The 23,187-nt window shown below is 43.9% G+C and overlaps 1 protein-coding gene and 1 non-coding gene across 2 annotated transcripts in view; one reads left to right on the forward strand and one right to left on the reverse strand.

The window, feature by feature from the left end:
- The window catches only part of LOC126455644 (cytochrome b5-related protein-like), a 117,442-nt gene that overhangs the window by 55,831 nt on the left and 38,424 nt on the right, over positions 1 to 23,187 (reverse strand). The gene's annotated exons all lie outside the window — the stretch shown is intronic.
- Positions 22,601 to 22,707, forward strand: LOC126458760 (U6 spliceosomal RNA). Its single transcript, XR_007585727.1, has one exon. It is a non-coding gene; the product is annotated as a U6 spliceosomal RNA (small nuclear RNA).

Raw genomic sequence — 23,187 nt, forward strand, 5'->3', positions numbered from 1 at the left:
GAAGCACCTAATGTGTTTCTGAAGTAATATTTACAGGTCATTTCCAGATCGCTGTTAGTTGCTACCCCCTCCAGAAAACGGGCGATGTAATGACTTGATCTCATAAAAGATAAATGTCAAATCTATGACAGTCATGGTGCGGTCTACGAAAATGATTTTCCGTTCTGCTGCGAAGAGCGGAAAATCATGAAATCCTTTTACTCCGTTGTAATGTGCTAAATGGGACGTTTCATTCTCGCCTTTACATAATCCGTGAAGTAACAGCTGGAAACGGGAAATAATTGAATAGATTTATAAAATCTATTGCAACATAAAAAGTGTCCTTAAATTCCGTTTCAGCTCCATAATAGAATTATTTTCTGCTCAAAATAGTAGCAAGAGATCACTCCACAGGGGAGTCCTGTTACACAAACGTCTGCACAAAACGCCAGCATCCCCAGGAACAGGGAAACTGACATGCAGAAAAGCTGTCAGACCAGGATGAACGTGGGAGAGCAACTGACCAGTTACAGAGAAATGCCAAAAGGCAAGGACTGACCAGCAACTACCATTCCTATGGGATTTGCTTATGCGAGAGCAGGTGCTTGAGGCTTCAGGTGAATAGACAGGGACCGACCGCAGCAAGCTGTACGAGAGAAGAGGCCATTCAACCTGTAGGCGCAGGAGGATGAGTGAATGATGTTGAGAGATCCTTTATGCAGTTTCGTTCTCTATAATGTAAGTTAACTGCCAGTAGCGCAATTATTCCACGCCCACACGCATTGTCGTCATGCCCAGGAGCTACAATCTGCAAAATATAACGACACATGGCACAAGAGGAAACATCCAACAAGTGCCAGACGTAGTGCAGTGATAAATGCAAGGGAAGAAAGGAATTTCAAAGTTTAACGTAAAGTCGAAAACCAGAACATTAAGGCGGAGCACAAGCTCAATTTTCGGAAGGATGGGGAAGGAATTATGCTGTGCCTTTCAAAGGAACGATCCCGACAGTTACGTTAAACGATTTAGTGAAAGTGTGGAAAACTTCAACCTGCTTTATTGAGCATCTAAACTGCCCCCCCCCCCCCCCCCCCAACCATCACCAGGTATTGGCGGAAAGCGGTTCAAAGCCCCGTCCGATAATTCAGGTTAAGTCTAGTGTCTTACCACTGTGTCACATTGTTCAATACTGCGGTGATTAAAGGGTGCTTTCTATAAACGTAAGAGGTCCGCCCATATACACTGGTGTCCAAAATTAAAGCATCAAATTGCTATTTCCACGTCAACAGATGTGTTCGTGTTCTGCACGGGAGATGGCATTCGGATCAACGGACAACCACGCCAGCAATGACGTCAGGACACCTACCAAGCGGGGTAGTGTTTGCAGGGTAGTCCCACATCCAGAATCACTGTGTACGCTGTCACAGACGGTGCAGTATGGTACAGAGAAGACACCTATAGATTCTGTGCCGTAGTGGGCCACAGGAAGAATGGAAGCAGTAGACTCGCACACTGATGTGGCCGATGGCTTAATGTGAATCGTTCTGCTGTTTCTCAGATGAGGCGACAGTTTCTAGAGACAACAACTGTATGCCGGAGACCAGGAGGACAGGACTGACCACGAAAGAATGGACCGTTATTTGGCTGTAAGGGCACGGTGGTACGGCCTTAGTACTGCACTGCAACTGACATCTGATCACGCAGCATCGCCAGGACGTGTTGTATCGGTCAAACGGTGTACAGAGGGCTTCAGCAGAATGGCCTTTATTGTTGGAGAACTGCTGTCTGTTTATTTCTGGCGTGTCTTCACAGAAGGGATCGTCTAGAGTGGAGTCGTGACATGCCACGAGGACGGTCGAATAGTGGGCCAATGTTCTTTTCACAGATGAGTCCAGATTTGGTCTGGGGAGTATTGCTGGACGGATTCGCATCTGTAGGGCACGTAGAACACGATTTCGGGACCCACACATTGTGGAAAGAGACCGATATCGAGGAGGATCCCTAATGGTGTGGACGGGGATTATGTTCACGACTTGGACATCTCATCATCAAACTATACGGGTGAATCAGCAGGATTTAACTAATGGCATGTACCGTGAGGAGCTCTTGGGTCTCAAGCGCGGTTGCTGCGAGGTGCTTTGGGCCGAGACTTCGTACTGATGGACGATAGTGTTCGACCTCAAACAGCACGGGTAGTTGACTTTTTCTTTCTTTTTTTGAAACGGAAGGTATCGCACGCATGGCGTGGCCTGCTCGTTCTCACAATTTGAATCCCATAGCTGGGCTGCATTAGGAAGACGGGTTACATCACCTCAGCTTCCACCTACCACTCTCAAAGACTTGCGAGAAGCTCTTCAAGTAGAATGGGCGTTATTGTCTCAACATGAGATTGATGACATCATTCACACAGCATGTCCCGCAGTTGTCAGACCTGTATTGCAACCAGACGTGGTGTCACACACCATACTGACCACATTAATCGGTTGTCAGAATGTGTGTGCAAATCCGTTAAGTTGAAAAAAAAAACGAAGAACATTTTCGTCTGCCATTATGCATGTTGCAGTTGATTTCGTTTACTATCACCTGTTTATACTGTTTTGTGACAAAATAAACGCAACCTTGTAAAGTTCCGTTTGTTGGTTTAATTTTGGACACCAGTGTGTGATATCCGGGACGTTGAATTATGAGCACTGAGAGATGAGAACAACATCTGCCATCATGTCCATGACTGGTCAGACCTGAAAATGCAATAATAACCGCCGCCAACTGCCAAGGGAGCACATCAGAGCAGCGTACACTCTTGCCAGAAAGCGCGACGATGCTTGCACGTCAATGACTGCCACCGACGCATCACTGAGCAGTTGCAGCCGGCCCGAATGCCTCCGAAAACGTCTGTTTCGGCAATGACATCACGACTTACGTATGTAGGGACCTGCACAGCGCAGCAGAACCGATATCTCTTTCTACGGAAGGGGACAAACATGCAAAACGCCTAAAGTAATATGGAGTAGCGCCTGAAAAAGTATAAAAACGCTTGCTAATAGGACATGTTGTAGTCACCAACAGCAGCACTTTATTAGTTATTTATTCTCCTATACATATTTTTAGTATTGCCCAGTTTTTCATGGGAGACATAAAACAGTGCATGCTTACAGTGATGCTTTTCCTCAGTGCCCAAAACACGTCCGGATGAATAAATAAATAATAAAATAAAAGAGACATAAAATACAGGAAACAAAATGATATCTACAACTTGACAGAAGCTAGATTACAGTTATAAGAGTCGAAGGACATTAAAAGGTGACAGTAGTTGAGAAGGGAGTGTTATTGAGTCTGTTCATTGAGTAAGTAGTAAAGGAAGTTAAGAGGAAATTTCGAAAGGGAGTCGAGAGGGAAGAAATATAAAACTTATGTTTGCCGACAACATTCTAACTCTGGCATAGACGGCACAGCACTTGGAGGAGCAGTTGAACGGTACGGATAGTGTCTTGAAAAGAGGTTATAAGATGAACACCAATAAAAGTAAAACAAGGATAATGGAATGCAGTCGCGCGAAGCGATGTTGAGGGAATTAGAGTAGGAAATGAGACACTAATAGAAGAGTTGTAGTGTTTGGGCAGCAAAATAACTGACGATGGCCGTAGTAGAAAGGGTACAAAACTCAGAATAGGTGTAGCAAGAAAAGCGTTTCTGAAAAATTGGTGCCAAAAATCGTGGTTTTTCGGATATATCATGACAACTGATACGGATTTTCGAAAATGAGAAAATATCGTATTTAGAAGAATATCTAAAGAATCTACCGTGAAAAATTAGAGCCATTTGCTATGGTTTGTTACTTAGATAATTGCGGGCCACTGTGCAAAAACGGTTAAAAACCGGTTTTGATGTTTTCTGAAAAGTACGGTAACTTTGAATCTCAGTATTCGGCAACGGATTATAATACCGAAAAAACTTTCGACGTTCTTCGAGAACATTCGGTTAAGAACATACGCTAAACATTTCGACGATCTGCTATGAATAGAAATTATATAAGGTGCCATCTCCACAATTCGTACTTCTCGTACCCAAAACGCATAGATTTTCGAGGTTTTCTCAGGAACCACCGACGAGCAAATGGTGATTTTACAAGCTGCCTAAGGTCCACCCTAGACCACACCTAATGCAAAAGAACCAAGCGATTTACTCCATTTGCATCGCGGTGGACTGGTTATCTGACCGGTGTACCAAGCCAATAGTTAGACTATGGGCGAATTGTAATCCTTGACTTCATCAAGACGTAGGGAGAGTTTGATTGGCGAAGGTCAATCCAGATAGAACGAGAGTTATCTCATTTGTCAGCAGCGAGCGGCGCAGACAGCAGTCATCGCAGCTTACGGTATTGTGCGCTACAGCTATTGCGAGCCCCATATTTCTTCCACAACAGTACACTTCACTGCATTTCACACGCGACAGCCTCGACCATACCTAGCAACATTCTAAAGGATAATATTCAAATTGAGTAGGCGCGCCTCTCAGCCGTTCTGCCAAGTCAATAACAATCTTAAACTTTGTATAGAAATTTCATTAGCGAATCCTATCCCTGAGAAGTAACTTCACATTCCGAAAAGAACCAGGATATAACTTGTTCAATTCATAACTAAAAGTGCCATTGTGATTTCTCAGAATTTTTGCAAAATAAATAATAATTTTCGTTAGTTTCATGTTTTTCTTACACTAACTAGCACTACTCCAGTACCCAAGTATCCCGCCGGCCGAAGTGGCCGTGCGGTTAAACGCGCTGCAGTCTGGAACCGCAAGACCGCTACGGTCGCAGGTTCGAATCCTGCCTCGGGCATGGGTGTTTGTGATGTCCTTAGGTTACTTAGGTTTAACTAGTTCTAAGTTCTAGGGGACTAATGACCTCAGCAGTTGAGTCCCATAGTGCTCAGAGCCATTTGAACCCAAGTATCCCACTAGTTACGTAAGAAATTTTTGTGAATTTTTGTGTCATTTTCTTACAGCGGACGACTCCAGAAGATATTTATTGCTCAAAGTTTTTCAGGCATTTCACTTTTGAACATTAGTAGCGTCTGTCTGACTCCTGTAGTAGTGTGGGGGTGGAAACTGCATCTTGCAGGAGCCACAGGGTAAGGGGTACATCTCAGATTAATCCGTTGCGCAGAATAACAGAATAGCAGATCAACCCCACACACACCACAATGTGATCTACCCATCTAATCTACAGCGCTCTTCTGTAGCACCACATTTCAAAAGCTTCTATTCTCTTCTTGTCTAAATTATTTATCGTTTACGTTTCACTTCCATACAAATACTTTCAGAAACGACTTCCTGACATTTAAATCTATACTCGATGTTAACAAATTTCTCTTCTTCAGAAACGCTTTCCTTGCCATTGCCAGCCTACATTTTATATCCTATCTACTTCGACCATCATCAGTTATTTTGCTCCCCAAATAGCAGAACTCATGTACTACATCAAGTGTCTAATTTCTCATCTAATTCCCGCAGCATCACCCGATTTAATTCAGCTACATTCCATTATCCTAGTTTTGCTCTTGTTAATGTTCATCTTATATCCTCCCTTCAAGACATTGTCCATTTCGTTCAGCTCCTCTTCCAGGTCCTTTGCTGTCTCTGACAGAATTACAATGGCATCGGCGAACCTCAAAGATTTTATTTCTTCTTCATGGATTTTAATTCCTACTCCGAATTTTTCTTTTGTTTCCTTTACTGCTTGCTCAATATACAGATTGAATAACATCGGGGATAGGCTACAACCCTGTCTCACTCCCTTCCCAATCGCTGCTTCCCTTTCATACCCCTCAATTCTTATAACTGCCATCTGGTTTCTGTACAAATTGTAAATAGCCTTTCGCTCTCTGTATTTTACCCCTGCCACCTTCAGAATTTGAAAGAGAGTATTCCATTCAACGATGTCAAAAGCTAAGTCTACAAATGCTAGAAACGTAGATTTGCCTTTCCTTAATGTATTTTCTAAGATAAGTCGTAGGGTCAGTATTGCCTCACGTGTTCCAACATTTCTACGGAATCCAAATTGATCTTCCCCGAGGTCAGCTTCTACCAGTTCTCCCATTCGTCTGTAAAGAATTCGTGTTAGTATTTTGCAGCCGTGGCTTATTAAACTGATAGTTCGGTAATTTTCACATCTGTCAACACCTGCTTTCTTTGGGATTGGAATTATTATATTCTTCTTGAAGTCTGAGGGAATTTCGCCTGTCTCATACATCTTGCTCACTAGATGATAGAGTTTTGTTAGGCCTGGCTCTCCCAAGGTTGTCAGTAGTTCTAATGGAGTGTTGTCTACTCCCGGGGCCTTGTTTCGACTTACGCCTTTCAGTGCTCTGTCAGACTCTTCACGCAGTATCATATCTCCTACTTCTATAATATTATCCTCAAGAACATTGCCCTTGTGTAGCGATGTATATGTATATGCGATATATCACACAAAAAACACTGTGATTCGACTTGTCACGCAAAACATTGTCAGTGCTAAATGGAATTAGAACCCATCACGACAGATGTGTGTATTTTTTACACGAATGGGGTAAATAACGATCCCCACTTTATGACTGTGGAGAACCACATACTATCAGACACATCACAGAAGAATGCCCCACAAGATCATTTTATAATGTTAGACCAGAAGAGTTCCTTCTGGTGAATCCAATGACATACAATTATACACTCCTGGAAATTGAAATAAGAACACCGTGAATTCATTGTCCCAGGAAGGGGAAACTTTATTGACACATTCCTGGGGTCAGATACATCACATGATCACACTGACAGAACCACAGGCACATAGACACAGGCAACAGAGCATGCACAATGTCGGCACTAGTACAGTGTATATCCACCTTTCGCAGCAATGCAGGCTGCTATTCTCCCATGGAGACGATCGTAGAGATGCTGGATGTAGTCCTGTGGAACGGCTTGCCATGCCATTTCCACCTGGCGCCTCAGTTGGACCAGCGTTCGTGCTGGACGTGCAGACCGCGTGAGACGACGCTTCATCCAGTCTCAAACATGCTCAATGGGGGACAGATCCGGAGATCTTGCTGGCCAGGGTAGTTGACTTACACCTTCTAGAGCACGTTGGGTGGCACGGGATACATGCGGACGTGCATTATCCTGTTGGAACAGCAAGTTCCCTTGCCGGTCTAGGAATGGTAGAACGATGGGTTCGATGACGGTTTGGATGTACCGTGCACTATTCAGTGTCCCGTCGACGATCACCAGTGGTGTACGGCCAGTGTAGGAGATCGCTCCCCACACCATGATGCCGGGTGTTGGCCCTGTGTGCCTCGGTCGTATGTAGTCCTGATTGTGGCGCTCACCTGCACGGCGCCAAACACGCATACGACCATCATTGGCACCAAGGCAGAAGCGACTCTCATCGCTGAGGACGACACGTCTCCATTCGTCCCTCCATTCACGCCTGTCGCGACACCACTGGAGGCGGGCGCACGATGTTGGGGCGTGAGCGGAAGACGGCCTAACGGTGTGCGGGACCGTAGCCCAGCTTCATGGAGACGGTTGCGAATGGTCCTCGCCGATACCCCAGGAGCAACAGTGTCCCTAATTTGCTGGGAAGTGGCGGTGCGGTCCCCTGCGGCACTGCGTAGGATCCTACGGTCTTGGCGTGCATCCGTGCGTCGCTGCGGTCCGGTCCCAGGTCGACGGGCACGTGCACCTTCCGCCGACGACTGGCGACAACATCGATGTACTGTGGAGACCTCACGCCCCACGTGTTGAGCAATTCGGCGGTACGTCCACCTGGCCTCCCGCATGCCCACTATACGCTCTCGCTCAAAGTCCGTCAACTGCACATACGGTTCACGTCCACGCTGTCGCGGCATGCTACCAGTGTTAAAGACTGCGATGGAGCTCCGTATGCCACGGCAAACTGGCTGACACTGACGGCGGCGGTGCACAAATGCTGCGCAGCTAGCGCCATTCGACGGCCAACACCGCGGTTCCTGGTGTGTCCGCTGTGCCGTGCGTGTGATCATTACTTGTACAGCGCTCTCGCAGTGTCAGGAGCAAGTATGGTGGGTCTGACGGACCGGTGTCAATGTGTTCTTTTTTCCATTTCCAGGAGTGTATGTGTGGTCTGTGTTCACTAGGGCACATCCGAAAAACAGACACCACATATACAATTGTATAGACACACTCTACCGATGTAAGACTATTTCAGTGTGGATGCATACCCTCGTTCGTCCCCTGCAGTGAGGCTGCAAGGAATGGGGAAAATGAACAAGGACACAACATCTGTGGTCAGCAGCACTTGAGAATTTGGATCGGGTGGGAAGCGCGTCCGGTTGGCCGAAGCGCTTAAGGCAACGGTTCTAAGGAAATGGAGCAATCGGGTTCGAGAAATTTTCAGTTGCAGCTGTTGAATTATTTCAACGACCCAATTAGGTATGTCATACAGATTTCCCTTTCGTTAGACTCCGAAGTCGATAGATTATGTAAATACTCTAAATATTTCTTTAAAAGATTTTATATCGTAAATATTGTGCTCTACACACTATGTATTTTTTCAGTGTGTTAAAAAGCCATACGATAAATAAATAAATAAATCTATAAATTTAATCGGGTATTCTTCCTACTATACTGACTATGCCCAATAAGGGAAATTTCATTATTTGGCATCCATTGTTTTTTTAATGTTAACAGACACCATTGCAAATCGATTAAGCTAAGCTCACCTTCAGTCAACTGTATTTACTTCCGAGCATACAGAGCAAAACAGATAATTATTGCCTAGCAAATGGAAAAGCTCAGCGAAGACGTGTACCTGCGCAAGCACTTCAAGGATTGTCGGAACTTCTTCGTGAGATGACTGTAATCACGAAGAAGCGTTGCAAAGACGGAATACCAGAATACCAGTTCCCCACCGATGACACTCATTCGATGCTGTTGCGCAAGAAGTAAGTGAGCACGCATCCTCTTGGAAGGAAACTCGTGTTACGTAGTACGTATTGTAATGGGAAGAGCATACGAGCCAACAAAATGTTAGCTATACACGCAAAATTTCTGTGTCAGAAAACCGGAAACCATTTGTAGACAAAGTAGGGCGCAGAGGGTGGGAAGAAACCTAGAATTAACATAATAATTCACTCATTTAAAGGAGTACCTATCAAAAGTTTAATATCAACATGGGTAAAAGGCAGGTGAAATTTCTCTCAGCAAATTATGCATGCAGCAGGTAAGCTAGAGGATAGAAATTCGTGTGTGAGATATCGAGGGAGGTGGCGCCATGGCTGGGCACGGGACTCGCAGTAAGGCAGAGTGGCGTTCTAATTCCTGTGTGGTCATCCAAATTAAAGTTATCTTTGCATTATCCAAATCGCTTTATGCATATTTCGGAAAGATTCCTGTCAAAAATCACAGCTGAGTTTGTGCTCTTGGTGTAAGACTATCCCTGCCGTTGACAAGGCATACTCTATACTCTCCTTCTTTTACTACCTGAAATAGTAAGGTATACTTCTCTTCGCCTACAGCGGCTAGTACCATAAAGAAGTCTATTGTCTGAGCGAGTATAGAAGAGAAAAGTCATGGACTGTGGGAAATCCTCAAATGAAGAGAATCGAGGTGTTTCATATGTGTTATTACAAAGGATACGAAAAATTAAACGAACTGATAAGAAATAACGTCATCAATAAGATCGACGAGGAAAGGCATGTGTGTTTCCGGCAATCGATCACAGCGGGGGGGGGGGGGGGGGGGGGGGGGGAGAGCGACATAGTGACAAATATGGCAGCATCTAATTAAAACGATGACCTAAAGGGAATTACGGAAATTATAAATGTGCTCCAACTTGAGGTCGGATCAACCTTCTATAACTATTGCACAAAAGCGGACGAAAAGCGCATCGAAGAAGCAGAGCAGCGGATGACAGAAGCTACCAAAGAGGCCCACAGGACTATCATGGCCATGAAGAAAATGGAGGAGGACCTCCTTCTGGGCCTGGAAGGATTGCTGTATGGTCCAGGCATCGCTGACTAGAGCTACAGGGTGTTTCAAAAATGACCGGTATATCTGAAACGGCAATAAAAACTAAACGAGCAGCGATAGAAATACACCGTTTGTTGCAATATGCTTGGGACAACAGTACATTTTCAGGCAGACAAACTTTCGAAATTACAGTAGTTACAATTTTCAACAACAGATGGCGCTGCGGTCTGGGAAACTCTATAGTACTATATTTTCCACATATCCACCATGCGTAGCAATAATATGGCGTAGTCTCTGAATGAAATTACCCGAAACCTATGACAACGTGTCTGGCGGAATGGCTTCACATGCAGATGAGATGTACTGCTTCAGCTGTTCAATTGTTTCTGGATTCTGGTGGTACACCTGGTCTTTCAAGTGTCCCCACAGAAAGAAGTCACAGCGGTTCATGTCTGGCGGATAGGGAGGCCAATCCACGCCGCCTCCTGTATGTTTCGGATAGCCCAAAGCAATCACACGATCATCGAAATATTCATTCAGGAAATTAAAGACGTCGGCCGTGCGATGTGGCCGGGCACCATCTTGCATAAACCACGAGGTGTTCGCAGTGTCATCTAAGGCAGTTTGTACCGCCACAAATTCACGAAGAATGTCCAGATAGCGTGATGCAGTAATCGTTTCGGATCTGAAAAATGGGCCAGTGATTCCTTTGGAAGAAATGGCGGCCCAGACCAGTACTTTTTGAGGATGCAGGGACGATGGGACTGCAACATGGGGCGTTTTTCGGTTCCCCATATGCGCCAGTTCTGTTTATTGACGAAGCCGTCCAGGTAAAAATAAGCTTCGTCAGTAAACCAAATGCTGCCCACATGCATATCGCCGTCATCAATCCTGTGCACTAGATCGTCAGCGAATGTCTCTCGTGCAGCAATGGTAGCGGCGCTCAGGGGTTGCCGCGTTTGAATTTTGTATGGATAGAGTTGTAAACTCTGGCGCATGAGACGATACGTGGACGTTGGCGTCATTTGGACCGCAGCTGCAATACGGCGAACGGAAACCCGAGGCCGCTGTTGGATCACCTGCTGCCTAGCTGCGCGTTGCCCTCTGTGGTTGCCGTACGCGGTCGCCCTACCTTTCCAGCACGTTCATCCGTCACGTTCCCAGTCCGTTGAAATTTTTCAAACAGATCCTTTATTGTATCGCTTTTCGGTCCTTTGGTTACATTAAATCTCCGTTGAAAACTTCGTCTTGTTGCAACAACACTGTGTTCTAGGCGGTGGAATTCCAACACCAGAAAAATCCTCTGTTCTAAGGAATAAACCATGTTGTCTACAGCACACTTGCACGTTGTGAACAGCACACGCTTACAGCAGAAAGACGACGTACAGAATGGCGCGCCCACAGACTGCGTTGTCTTCTATATCTTTCACATCACTTGCAGCGCCATCTGTTGTTGAAAATTGTAACTACTGTAATTTCGAAAGTTTGTCCGCCTGAAAATGTGCTGTTGTCCCAAGCATATTGCAACAAACGGTGTATTTCTATCGCTGCTCGTTTAGTTTCTATTGCCGTTTCAAATATACCGGTCATTTTTGAAACACCCTGTATGTGTAAGTTAACTGAAAAAAATGTAACCCAAAACTTTCAACGTCTTCTCAAAACCGTATTTTTCAAATTAGCCGACAGCATAACTCTAAAACGGTACATGTCTCAACACGTAACATATCACGACTTAGCATTTTACAATTATCCGATTTATGCTAATTGAAAGTGTTTAAAAACGAATAATACTAAATTATTTTGTTACATGTTCAATACGACGATTTCGGGAATTGCAGCCGACAACCAATGTTCCATCTGCAAGAGGTCCTTCCATCTGGTGCAGCGGTTATAGAGAGCATCCGATATGAACACAAAAAAGATTTCTTACAGGCAAAAGTGTAAGGAATAAAACTATATCATAAGATTTAGAACTGCTTCTTATTTAACTTGAAAAAATGCAAAAATAATCTTTTTCCATGCGTTCAAAGAAGACTACCCCTCTAAGGCATGAAGAATATCTTCTATGATACTAGAGGAAGTCGTAGAGGGAAAAAACTGCAGAGCAAGCTGAAGACTGGAATGCATCCAATAAATAATTGAGGACGTTATTATTACACTCTGAGACGAAGAAGTTGGCGCAGTAAAGGAAGTCGTAACTCGCCGCATCAAGCCCGTCAGAAGACTGAAAAAAAATCGAAATTTGATTACCAGTGATTTCCTATGTACTTATGCCATCACTATGTGCTTATACCATCTAGAAATGGCCCTTTGTACGCCGCCAAAGACAGATAGTAGGCTCCCATAATTGCTGACGACGTGGCTACGTTGAGACACACGCAGCGTGGGGTAGCCGAGCGGTCTAGGGCGCATTGTCACAGTCCGCGCGGCTTCCCCCATCGGAGGTTCGAGTCCTCCCTCGGGTATGGGTGTTGTTCTTAGCATAAGTTAGTTTAAGTTACATTAAGTAGTGTGTAAGCTTAGGGACCGATGACCTAAGGAGTTTGGTTCCATAAGACCTTACCACAAATTACCAAATTTTTGAGACACAAAATCGGAATGGTAGGTACGGTGATACATGCCAACCGGCGGTCGTCGACTTGGACGTACTTACAATTATCTGCAGTACTTGTGAAGGATCGTATAACGCAACATAAAATAAAACAGATATGTATCAAGAGGAAATAGGCTTGCGAATTAGAAGTGTTCAAAAAATGGTTCAAATGGCTCTGAGCACTATGGGACCTAACTTCTGAGGTCATCAGTCCCCTAGAACTTAGAACTACTTAAACCTAACTAACCTAAGGACATCACACAACACCCAGTCATCACGAGGCAGAGAAAATCCCTGACCCCGCCGGGAATCGAACCCGAGAACAATTTTTCATCTGTAAGATATTATATCTATTTACAACAACGAGTGTAATACCTAAATACAAGCTGCAAGATGAATTTTCACGAGCAGCATAAATTGCAAATCGAGAAGGCACAGCCACCGACTGAACATCAGTAACATGTCAGTGGAAAGCGATGCAGCAAGTATGAGAGTCACGATGGTCGGATATTATCCTCAGAGATCAGAGCAGTCACTCAGAGGAACAAAGCATAAATAATTACACGATAACGCGCCGGTATTTGAAAGGTGCATGCACGATACCTGATAACGTGGTCCGTATCTGACATCTCTACAGCTCACACTATCGTAACTCACTCCAGAAACCCGTAGCAGAGAAGTGATTGTGGAGCTGATTGTAAAGATAGCGGAGTCAATTCGATTAGATATCACAAGGACGACAATGGAAAAATTGAGAGTATGCATACTCTCGGTGACGCACACAACTTACAGTATATTACTGCAGAACGTAGAATCGCATGGGACTGCGAAACAATCTTATACTTGTCTAATAAAACCGTGTGCAACTGATAGGAATACTTCAGCAACGATAGCATTAAAACATATTACCAGATTCGGAATGGTGGCCATTATGCTGGCACGATCATCGTAAGGACTTAGAAGAGAACAGTAAACAACACAAATATGAGTGCTATAGAAACACACAGTTCTCGATTTCCTTAGAGTACAAAGTACCCATGCATAAGATATAGAGGCAAGTAAGGACGATAACTAGTATTAAATTACATGCACTGTAAGACCTGTGAATGTAGAGAAGAAAGGCAGAGGCCATATGATACCTGTGAAAGCAACGTAATCTGAAACGAGACATTACCAGATGATGATTTCACTATAAGAATTTAAAAGCCGTTACCTTGAACTCGAGAGATTACTTAACAGTCGCATCGGTAAATTCGGCGGTAAGCACGCGACAACAAGTTCAAGAGAACTCCACATAGGCGGATAATCCGCAGTACTGTTCCTAAATCTACATCTACATCTGTACTCTGCGAATTATTGTGCAGTGCGTGACTGGGGGCACTTTTTCATTGTTCCATATCTTAAGGTTAGGAATTATAGTATTTACAGAAGAATGGAAAATCTGTAGAGCGCAGACCCAGGAGAGGTCAGATTGGATTCTGGTGAAATGTAGGAATACATGAGGTAATACTGACCCTGCGATGGATATTAGAAGATAAACTGATGAAAATCAAAACTACGTTCATAGAATTTGTAGATTTAAAGAAAAATTTTGATAATGTTGACTGGAATACATTCTTGGAAATTGTGGAGGTAACGGGTATAAAATACAGGGAGAGAATGGCTATCTACAGCTTGTACAGAAACTAGATTCCAGTTATAAGAGTCTAAGGACATGAAATGGACGTAAGAGTTCAGAAGGGAATGGAACAGGATTGTAGGCTATCACAGATGTTATTCAATCTATATACAGAGCAAGCAGTAAAGGAAGCCAAGAGAAATGTTGAATAGGAAAGAAAGTTCAGGGGCAATAAATAAAAACTTTGACATTTGCTGATTAGATTGTAAAGACTTGGAAAAGAAGTTGAACGGAGCGGATAGCGTCTTGGGAAATCATATACAGAAGTAAAACAAGGATAATGCAATGCAGTAAATTAAATAAAGTGAGGCTGAGGGAAATAGTATTGGGGATGAACCATGGTATTAAGGTCGAAATACAGAGCATATAAAAAGCAGATATGCAAATAGCAAGAAAAACATAACTGAAAGAGAGTTACCTGCTGACATCAAAAATAAATTTAAATGTGAGGAAGTCATTCTTGAACGTTTATGTGTGGAGTATAGCCTTGTATGGAACTGAAACGTCGGCGATAAACAGTTCAGACAAGAAGAGCATACAATTTTTTGCATTCTACATCTATGCCGGCCGATGTGGCCGAGCGGTTCTAGGCGATTCAGTCTGGAACCGCGCGACCGCTAGGTCGCAGGTTCGAATCCTGCCTCGGGCATGGATGTGTGTGATGTCCCTAGGTTAGTTAGGTTTAAGTAGTTCTAAGTTCTATGGGACTGATGACCTCAGATGTTAAGCCCCATAGTGCTCAGAGCCATTCTACATTCACGTGATTACTCTGCTATTCACAATAAAGTGCCTGGCAGAGGGTTCAAGGAACCACCTTCAAGCTGTCTCTCTACCGTTCCACTCTCGAACGGCGCGCGGAAAAAACAAGCACTTAAATTTTTCTGTCCAAGCCCTGATTTCTCTTATTTTGTCGTGATGATCATTTCTCCCTATGTATGTGGGTGACAACACAATATTGTGCTACAGGGGAATGTTGACGAGATACCTACAATAGAATGCCATCTCCCATGCCAACCAGTATGGTCATGTGACATTCAACTCGCACTTTTTTTTTGTTTGATGTACTGAAAGCCATGGATCCAGGCAAGCAAGAGAATGAAGCACTTCTCGATTTCCGAAGAGCGTAAATGTACCACTGACATCATGAGGCCTTCAATGAATCGTCAGTTCGATACTCTACGGAAGCTTAGGTTGAGACTACGGCTTAAGTAGACTAAGCAGATCAAATGGATGTAAATTGCAATAGTTATGAAGTGATGGAGAGATCTGTACAGAATAGGCTAGCATGAACAATTGCTGCAGAACATAATTGATCAGAAACGATGATGGAACCCAATATAATTTAATGATACGTCCAAATAAAAAATGCGAAAGCCTAATGTGACTTGTGAGTGTGTTTGTTTATGTGCACACAAAGTAAAATCGATGGCTAGTTCGACATGTGCCGTGCAGCTTGCAGTTGTGTCGCTGCCGATCGCAGGTGGTGAGACCGACGGCCAGTGTGTGCTGGTCGCTTTCACTCCCTATTAGCTACACGTGACTCTAGGAATTCACAGTCAATCTACAACAAAACCAAGGTAAGAGGGAAAATATTAGTACTGTCATCTATCACAAAAAATGTGTCCTTTCGCAGGTTGTTCATCACGGATTTTTGGCTACTGAGTTTTAATATGACTCTGGTTCCCAGTCGTTAGATGCACTGCTACGCTCACACATACACTACTGGCCATTAAAATTGCTACACCAAGAAGAAATGCAGATGATAAACGGGTATTCATTCGACAAATATATTATACTAGAACTGACATGTGATTACATTTTCACGCAGTTTGGGTGCATAGATCCTGAGCAATCAGTACCCAGAACAACCATCTCTGGCCGTAATAACGGCCTTGATACGCCTGGCCATTGAGTCAAATAGAGCTTGGATGGCGGGTACAGGTACAACTGCCCATGCAACTTCAACACGATACCACAGTTCATCAGGAGTAGTGACTGGCCTATTCTGACGAGCCAGTTGTTCGGCCCCCATTGAGCAGACATTTTCAATTGGTGAGAGATCTGGAGAATGTGCTGGCCAGGGCAGCAGTCGAACATTTTCTGTGTCCAGAAAGGCTCGTATAGGACCTGCAACATGCGGTCGTGCATTATCCTGCTGAAATGTAGAGTTTCACAGGGATCGAATGAAGGGTAGAGACACAGGTCGTAACACATCTGAAACGTAACGTCCACTGTTCAAAGTGCCGTCAATGCGAACAAGAGGTGACCGAGACGAGTAATCAATGGCACTCCATACCATCACTCCGGGTGATACGCCAGTATGGCGATGACGAATATATGCTTCCAATGTGCGTTCACCGCGATGTCGCTAAACACGGATGAGACCATCATGATGCTGTAAACAGAACCTGGATTCATCCGAAAAAAAAATGTCGTTTTGCCATTCGTGCACCCAGGTTCGTCCTTGAGCACACCATCGCAGGCGCTCCTGTCGGTGATGCAGCGTCAGGGGTAACCGCAGCCATGGTCTCCGAGCTGATAGTCCATGCTGCTGCAAACGTTGTCGAACTGTTCGTGCAGATGGTTGTTGTCTTGCAAACGTCGCCATCTGTTGGCTCAGGGATCGAGACGAGTCCGCACGATGCGTTACAGCCATGCGGATAAGATGCCTGTCATCTAGACCGCTAGTGATACGAGGCAGTTGGGATCCAGCACGGCGTTTCGTATTACCCTCCTGAACCCACCGATTCCATATTCTGCTAACAGTCATTGGATCTCGACCAACACGAGCAGCAATGTCGCGATACGATAAACCGCAATCGCGATAGGCTACAATCCGACCTTTATGAAAGTCGGTAACGTGATGGTACGCATTTCTCCTCCTTACACGAGGCATCACAACAACGTTTCACCAGGCAATGCCGGTCAACTGCTGTTTGTGTATGAGAAATCGGTTGGAAACTTTCCTCGTGTCAGTACGTTGTAGGTGTCGCCACCGGCCCCAACCTTGTGTGGATGCTCTGAAAAGCTAATCATTTGCATATCACAGCATCTTTTTCCTGTCGGTTAAATTTCGCGTCTGTAGCACGTCATCTTCCTGTTCCGGTGCGACATCGCAATTCGGGGGAAACTTGACAGCTGATGCTGTGTGCACGTGCGTCCAAAAAGTTCCGAGACTGATTTTATTCCCGGCATATAAGTAACGGTAGCCCAGTAACTACGGTGGCAGCTTGAACTAACATCTGTAAACAACAGATGTGCATTCCACCAGATAGTGGACTGCGTTAAGCAGTGGACGTGAAAACGTATTGTGTCAACGTTGTGTCACAAATCACAGTGGAGCAACATCTCTAAATCGAGTGTACAAGGCGCTCTCCAAAAAGTTTTGCAGAAGAGAAAAGTCCGTGAGAAGTTCTTCCGCACATCGTGATTCGTTAGCAAAAACAACGATACGTGCACGCCTGCTGCGACTTGACTGAAATGCAAAACGCAGACAATTCTTTTCTAGAAAAAAATCATCACAGGTGACGAGACTTAGTGTTATCAGTACGAAACTACCACAAAACGACGACCTGCAGAAATTCACGAGAAACATCAACGCTTTGACCACAGAATCTGCGTTCAAGCCAGTGTGACGCGCGAGTTGAACAACATCCCAAAGAGAAACTTTTCTGTGAGTTTCACGTAGTTGTATGAACGTTCTGCGTGTTTGAAGTTCATAGGCTTCTGTGCGATTTACTGAAGTGGAGAGAGCCTATGTAGAATACCTGAAGCATTAAAACAACCATCTTAACGTTTCTCTGTTTTTCCTCAATACGGTCTCGAAACTGTTTGCACTGACAGGATGCAAAGATATTTTAAAAAATTGGAATTATGTGACAATTTAAGAAACATACAATAAAGAGTGGATCATCACTGCAGTGTTGCAGTAGCCTGTATAACGTCATTCCTCCAAGGCCAGAAATTAGGTGAAACACAAACTGCTCGAGCATTTTAGAAGTGAACATGTGCACTTCAGCCCCAATGAGGAAAGGCCACAGCAAAAATCATATATATTCACGTCACACAAACAGCGAATACAATGGCTGAGATTGTACGTTTAACTCTGCTGATATGAGCTATTAACTGCCAAAGGAAGTGCGCACTATGACAGAAGGCCGGCCGCGGTGGTCTAGCGGTTCTAGGCGCTCAGTCCGGAACCGCGCGACTGCTACGGTCGCAGGTTCGAATCCTGCCTCGGGCATGGATGTGTGTGATGTCCTTAGGTTAGTTAGGTTTAAGTAGTTCTAAGTTATAGGGGACTGATGACCACAGATGTTAAGTCCCATAGTGCTCAGAGCCATTTGAACCATTTTGGACTATGACAGAAAAGCCAGTAACGAGAACTGAGATAGTGAAATCCACAGGATTATGTTTTGAATACATTGCCGCTGAAAATATTGAAGCACTAGCCATTGCGTAGTGGTGTAAGACGAAGTGCACTCAGTTCGCGTGTTGTTATCGAAAATAAAGTATCTACAAGGGTCTAAGTAACTGATCTGCAGTGTTCATGCAAATAAGGGCGGATGACATGAGAAAAAAAGATTTTAACTTTTTTTGTAGGAGATCGCTAACAGCTGGTATATATTTTAGCAAGTGCATGACACACAGCTTCGTATTTCATTATTAGAACCGGTTTCGGATATCTACCATCTTCACCTAAAAAAGAAATGATAGTTACAGAATGCGTGCAGTGCCTGTACTAAATAATCAGAATCTACCAAAGACAGTGGGAGTAATAAAATCAGAGTTCTTCCCATTGTCCTTTCGCAACAATGACACAACAAGCAGTAACGAGATCCAGGTGCAGAAAGAAAAGCTACTGCACCACTGACGATTCAAGTATGTTTATGAACACGGTACAGCGAACGCTATAAACATTGAAAATTCTACAAAATATGATTAATCCTTCGTACCTTAATGTAGGCGAGACTTGTGCCTTTTATTTACGAATAGCCCAATAATGATTAAAACAAATGTCACATAAATAAAATTTATATGGAAGGTAGAGCTATGAATCTTCTGTTGGTGTCTATGGGCGCGAAGTAACGGTTTACAAAACCATACGCAGGGAACGCCTACGTTGAATCAGCGATAGAATTCATTAATAATACGAAAAAAAAATTATCCTATAATACTTGCTTCTCACCTGTCAAGTCAGTGCTTTAAATTACAGGGCACACTTACCAGCATAATCCTTTCTCTCATTACAGTCACTGGCTTAATTCGACCTAAAATACACGCCAGTAGTTACTAAACACAAACTGCTCCACTATCAAGTGATGTTACTACAGTGGACGTATTCCTGAAATGATACTGGTAGTACTTACTTCATCTGGTCACAGTTTATTTTCGCCAATATAAAACAAATATCCTCCTGCGGCGCAGCCAAAGTTCACACTAAAACAACGCACCGACTGACCAGCTGTATCAACAAGATAAGGCGCCGTATCTAAGAACAGCTCTCAGACAGGCGGCTGAAAATTATAGCAGTTCAGTGCAGACAGCAGGCATCTCGTCTCTGCTTAGACTAACTAAGCCTGAGTCACATTCTGGCGCAGCTCCTGTAGCAGTCTGAAATAAACTGTCATCGACATACAGGATGAATCCGTGATGAAGTTACGAACCTTTACGGATGATGAAGAAGCGTCAGTGTATCAGTTTGAGGTAATGGCCCCTGGTCCGCAAACGAATGAGTCGAAAGCTACATGCGAAAATCTTTCTGATACCTCTGACAGAGGACGTCTTCTAGTGCAAGCTTTTTGCTTTCTATATTGCATTAGAACGTAGTATGGACCAAAACAAGAAAACATGTCCAGTAACCATGCCTCTAAAGTGTATAAATTAAGAGCTTTGAGTACTTGATCATCTTCGCTACTCTGAAACACATCTTTTCTACTGAACTAGTGCTGCTAGCTCTGAACAACTGCTTATAGCTCTTAGGGTATACATTGTAGAGTCCTTGTTTACAACATTTTTTTCTTGTTTTGATCCACACTACCTCCTGCCAAAATATGGAGAGCAACAAGCCTGCAGTAGTAGAAGTTCACCGCCAAGTAGATAAAAACGATTTTCGCTTATAACTTTCTATTCGGTCGTCGCCGGACCAGGGATCCTTACCTCAGATTGCTACATTTACCCTTCTCCCCATCACTGGAAGTTCGTAACATCATTACGGAATCACTTTGTACAAAAAGCGCCACCGCTGTTTTCCAAAAGAATGCAGTAGATGGTTATACATAACAGGCCTGCGCGGATAAGAAAACTGAGATCATCATCCGCACAGCATCCGAAATTAGTTTATCGACATCAACATCCGCAAATATTAAACTTTTTCTAGACCCCTTTAACCTGTTCGGTACAGCGGATGTCTTACAGTGGAGTGCCCTAAGTTTTCGTCTGATGAGGAACTTGAAGGCCGAATATGACCGACTTTTAACACAGCACAGCCTATCATATGTTTGATACGTTCTCTAAGTTAATACTAACTGTCGTGATCAATGAAAAGAATTTTGTGAAATTTTTTACTGATAATTTCTGGAACATTAGGAAGACAAGTAATATCGAGCTACAAGCTGTCTCACACTGCATGCTGTTTAAAGTTATTATCAAATTCAAAGAAACAGTGAACCAGGTTAACTCGTTACTGGTGGCGTTGTGGTTTTCTGCCGGCACGGTAACCCATCGTGTTCGGTCAGGGAATTGGCAACCCTCTGCAATAAAAAATTTAAAAAAACTGAGCAAAGTTCTCATCGATAGAATCTGAGAGATGTCATGCGACAGCCGCATAGAAACGCAGAAGAAAAACTATGAAAAAGAAATAGAAGCAAAATACAAAAATAAAGTAGTAAAATGTATGACTGGAAGCCGAAATGACACGGGATCGAATCCCGGTCGACCACAAATTTTTTCAGTCTCACTTCCACGTAACCTTCACCTCTCAGTGATGTCAAGATCACCAGAAACGACACATGAATGTGATTCTGCGTTAAACAATAGGCCGCCTTTCGCTGGTTGTATAACTGGGGTAGGTTAGGGGCTCGCAAGTCGCCGAAGTATCGTCCGATTGAAAGACATGAACCCGGCCACTGAGCAACTCTAAACTATTGTTTTACTTTTCAATGTTATAAATGCTATGTTGTGTACTTTTAAATATATTTAAAAATAACTCTGGCAGATTCAGTGACATTACTCAGAAGATTATTTAAGACGTGTATGTGACACACGAAGAAACAGCATTCAGAGCGTCAAGATGATGTGGATTCAAACAATGAGGCGAATATTCTGATAGATTATGTATATTAACCTACTATATTGCAGTGCCTATGTTTTTATGACGTACTCCTCAACGTCCTTCAGACATGAAGAAATGTAATCGCAGTTGCGAATGTGATCAAACTCCAGCTGCACAGTGTATTGGTGGCAATGAAAATTCTGCGTGTGCCAGACCGGGACTCAAATCCGGATTTGCCGCTTTACGCGAGCGGTCACCTCAACAGCCATCCGAGGGTGCCTCCAGGAGTGACCCAGACTTCCATACTCTTATGTCACCCTGTGTCTACGTCCTGTACTCGCAAAATTGCCCCGATTCCAGCATTCACGTCATAGTAAAAACACAGGCACTAGAATGAGATTTTCACTCTGCAGCGGAGCGTGCGCTGATAGGAAACTTCCTGGCAGATTAAAACTGTGTGCCGGGCCGAGACTCAAACTCACATCAGCGCACGCTCCGCTGCAGAGTGAAAATCTCATTCTGGAAACATCCCGCAGGCTGTGGCTAAACCATGTCTCCGCAGTATCCTTTCTTTCAGGAGTGCTAGTTTTGCAAGGTTCGCAGGAGAGCTTCTGTAAAGTTTGGAAGGTAGGAGACGAGGTACTGGCAGAAGTAAAGCTGTGAGGACGGGGCGTGAGTCGTGCTTGGCTAGCTCAGTTGGTAGAGCACTTGCCCGCGGAAGGCAAATGTCCCGAGTTCGAGTCTCAGCCCGGCACACAGTTTTAATCTGCCAGGAAGTTTCAACACAGGCACTGCAATGTAGTATTTCATGCCACGACAAGGCCGCTACGATAACCGTAAGTCTCTCCATGTACGGGAATCACAGCAGTTACATTTTCTGCCTCGTGATGACTGGGTGTTGTGTGGTGTCCTTAGGCTAGTTAGGTTTAAGTAGTTCTAAGTTCTAGGGGACTGATGACCATAGATGTTAACTCCCATAGTGCTCAGAGCCATTTGAACCATTTTTGAACAGCAATTACAGGAGTACGGAACGTAGACACACGGTGGCATACGTAAGTTTGGGACAGTATTGGAGGAGTGCTCGTGTGGTCGAGGTGTACCCGCTTCAGCGGTACGTAGTCAAAAATTAGAACAATACAGAGAAGATTAACATGGCCCCTGCGCAAGGATTGCACTCAAAATAATAAATAATAATAGCAAAAAAGGCGATTAAGGAGACCGCTCGATTGAAATGCGAAATCCGGGTTCGAATCCCAGTCTGGAAAAGATTTCCATTGTCATCAGTACATTGTGCAGCTGAAGTCTGATCACAATTCATAACTGCGAATACATTTCTTGTATATTAAAAGGGGCTTCAAGTAGCTCTGTGGCAGCTTTCGGTAATTGCGTAACTGACCTCTGTTATTGCAAGCGAAACATGAATGATTCAAGAGTGAAGCAGCTGCTGGTACGTTGGAAACTGGATGCACGTGTTATTGTGCAGAAAATCAGGAAGAAGGACCTTGTAGGTGTCTACCCCATCTATGTCACTGTACATTGAAACCAATACAGCGGTAACAATACTGACTTAAAACAATAATAAAAGTTATTATCTTAATACTCGCACTTTCCTCTAATTTTTAGCCGCAAAGTAATTATTAATATGGTTATCCGCAGATGTACCTGCGGATGTCCGAATTGGAT

The sequence above is a fragment of the Schistocerca serialis genome, chromosome 2 (genome assembly GCF_023864345.2).
Source record: "Schistocerca serialis cubense isolate TAMUIC-IGC-003099 chromosome 2, iqSchSeri2.2, whole genome shotgun sequence".
NCBI classification, from domain to species: Eukaryota; Metazoa; Arthropoda; class Insecta; order Orthoptera; family Acrididae; genus Schistocerca; species Schistocerca serialis.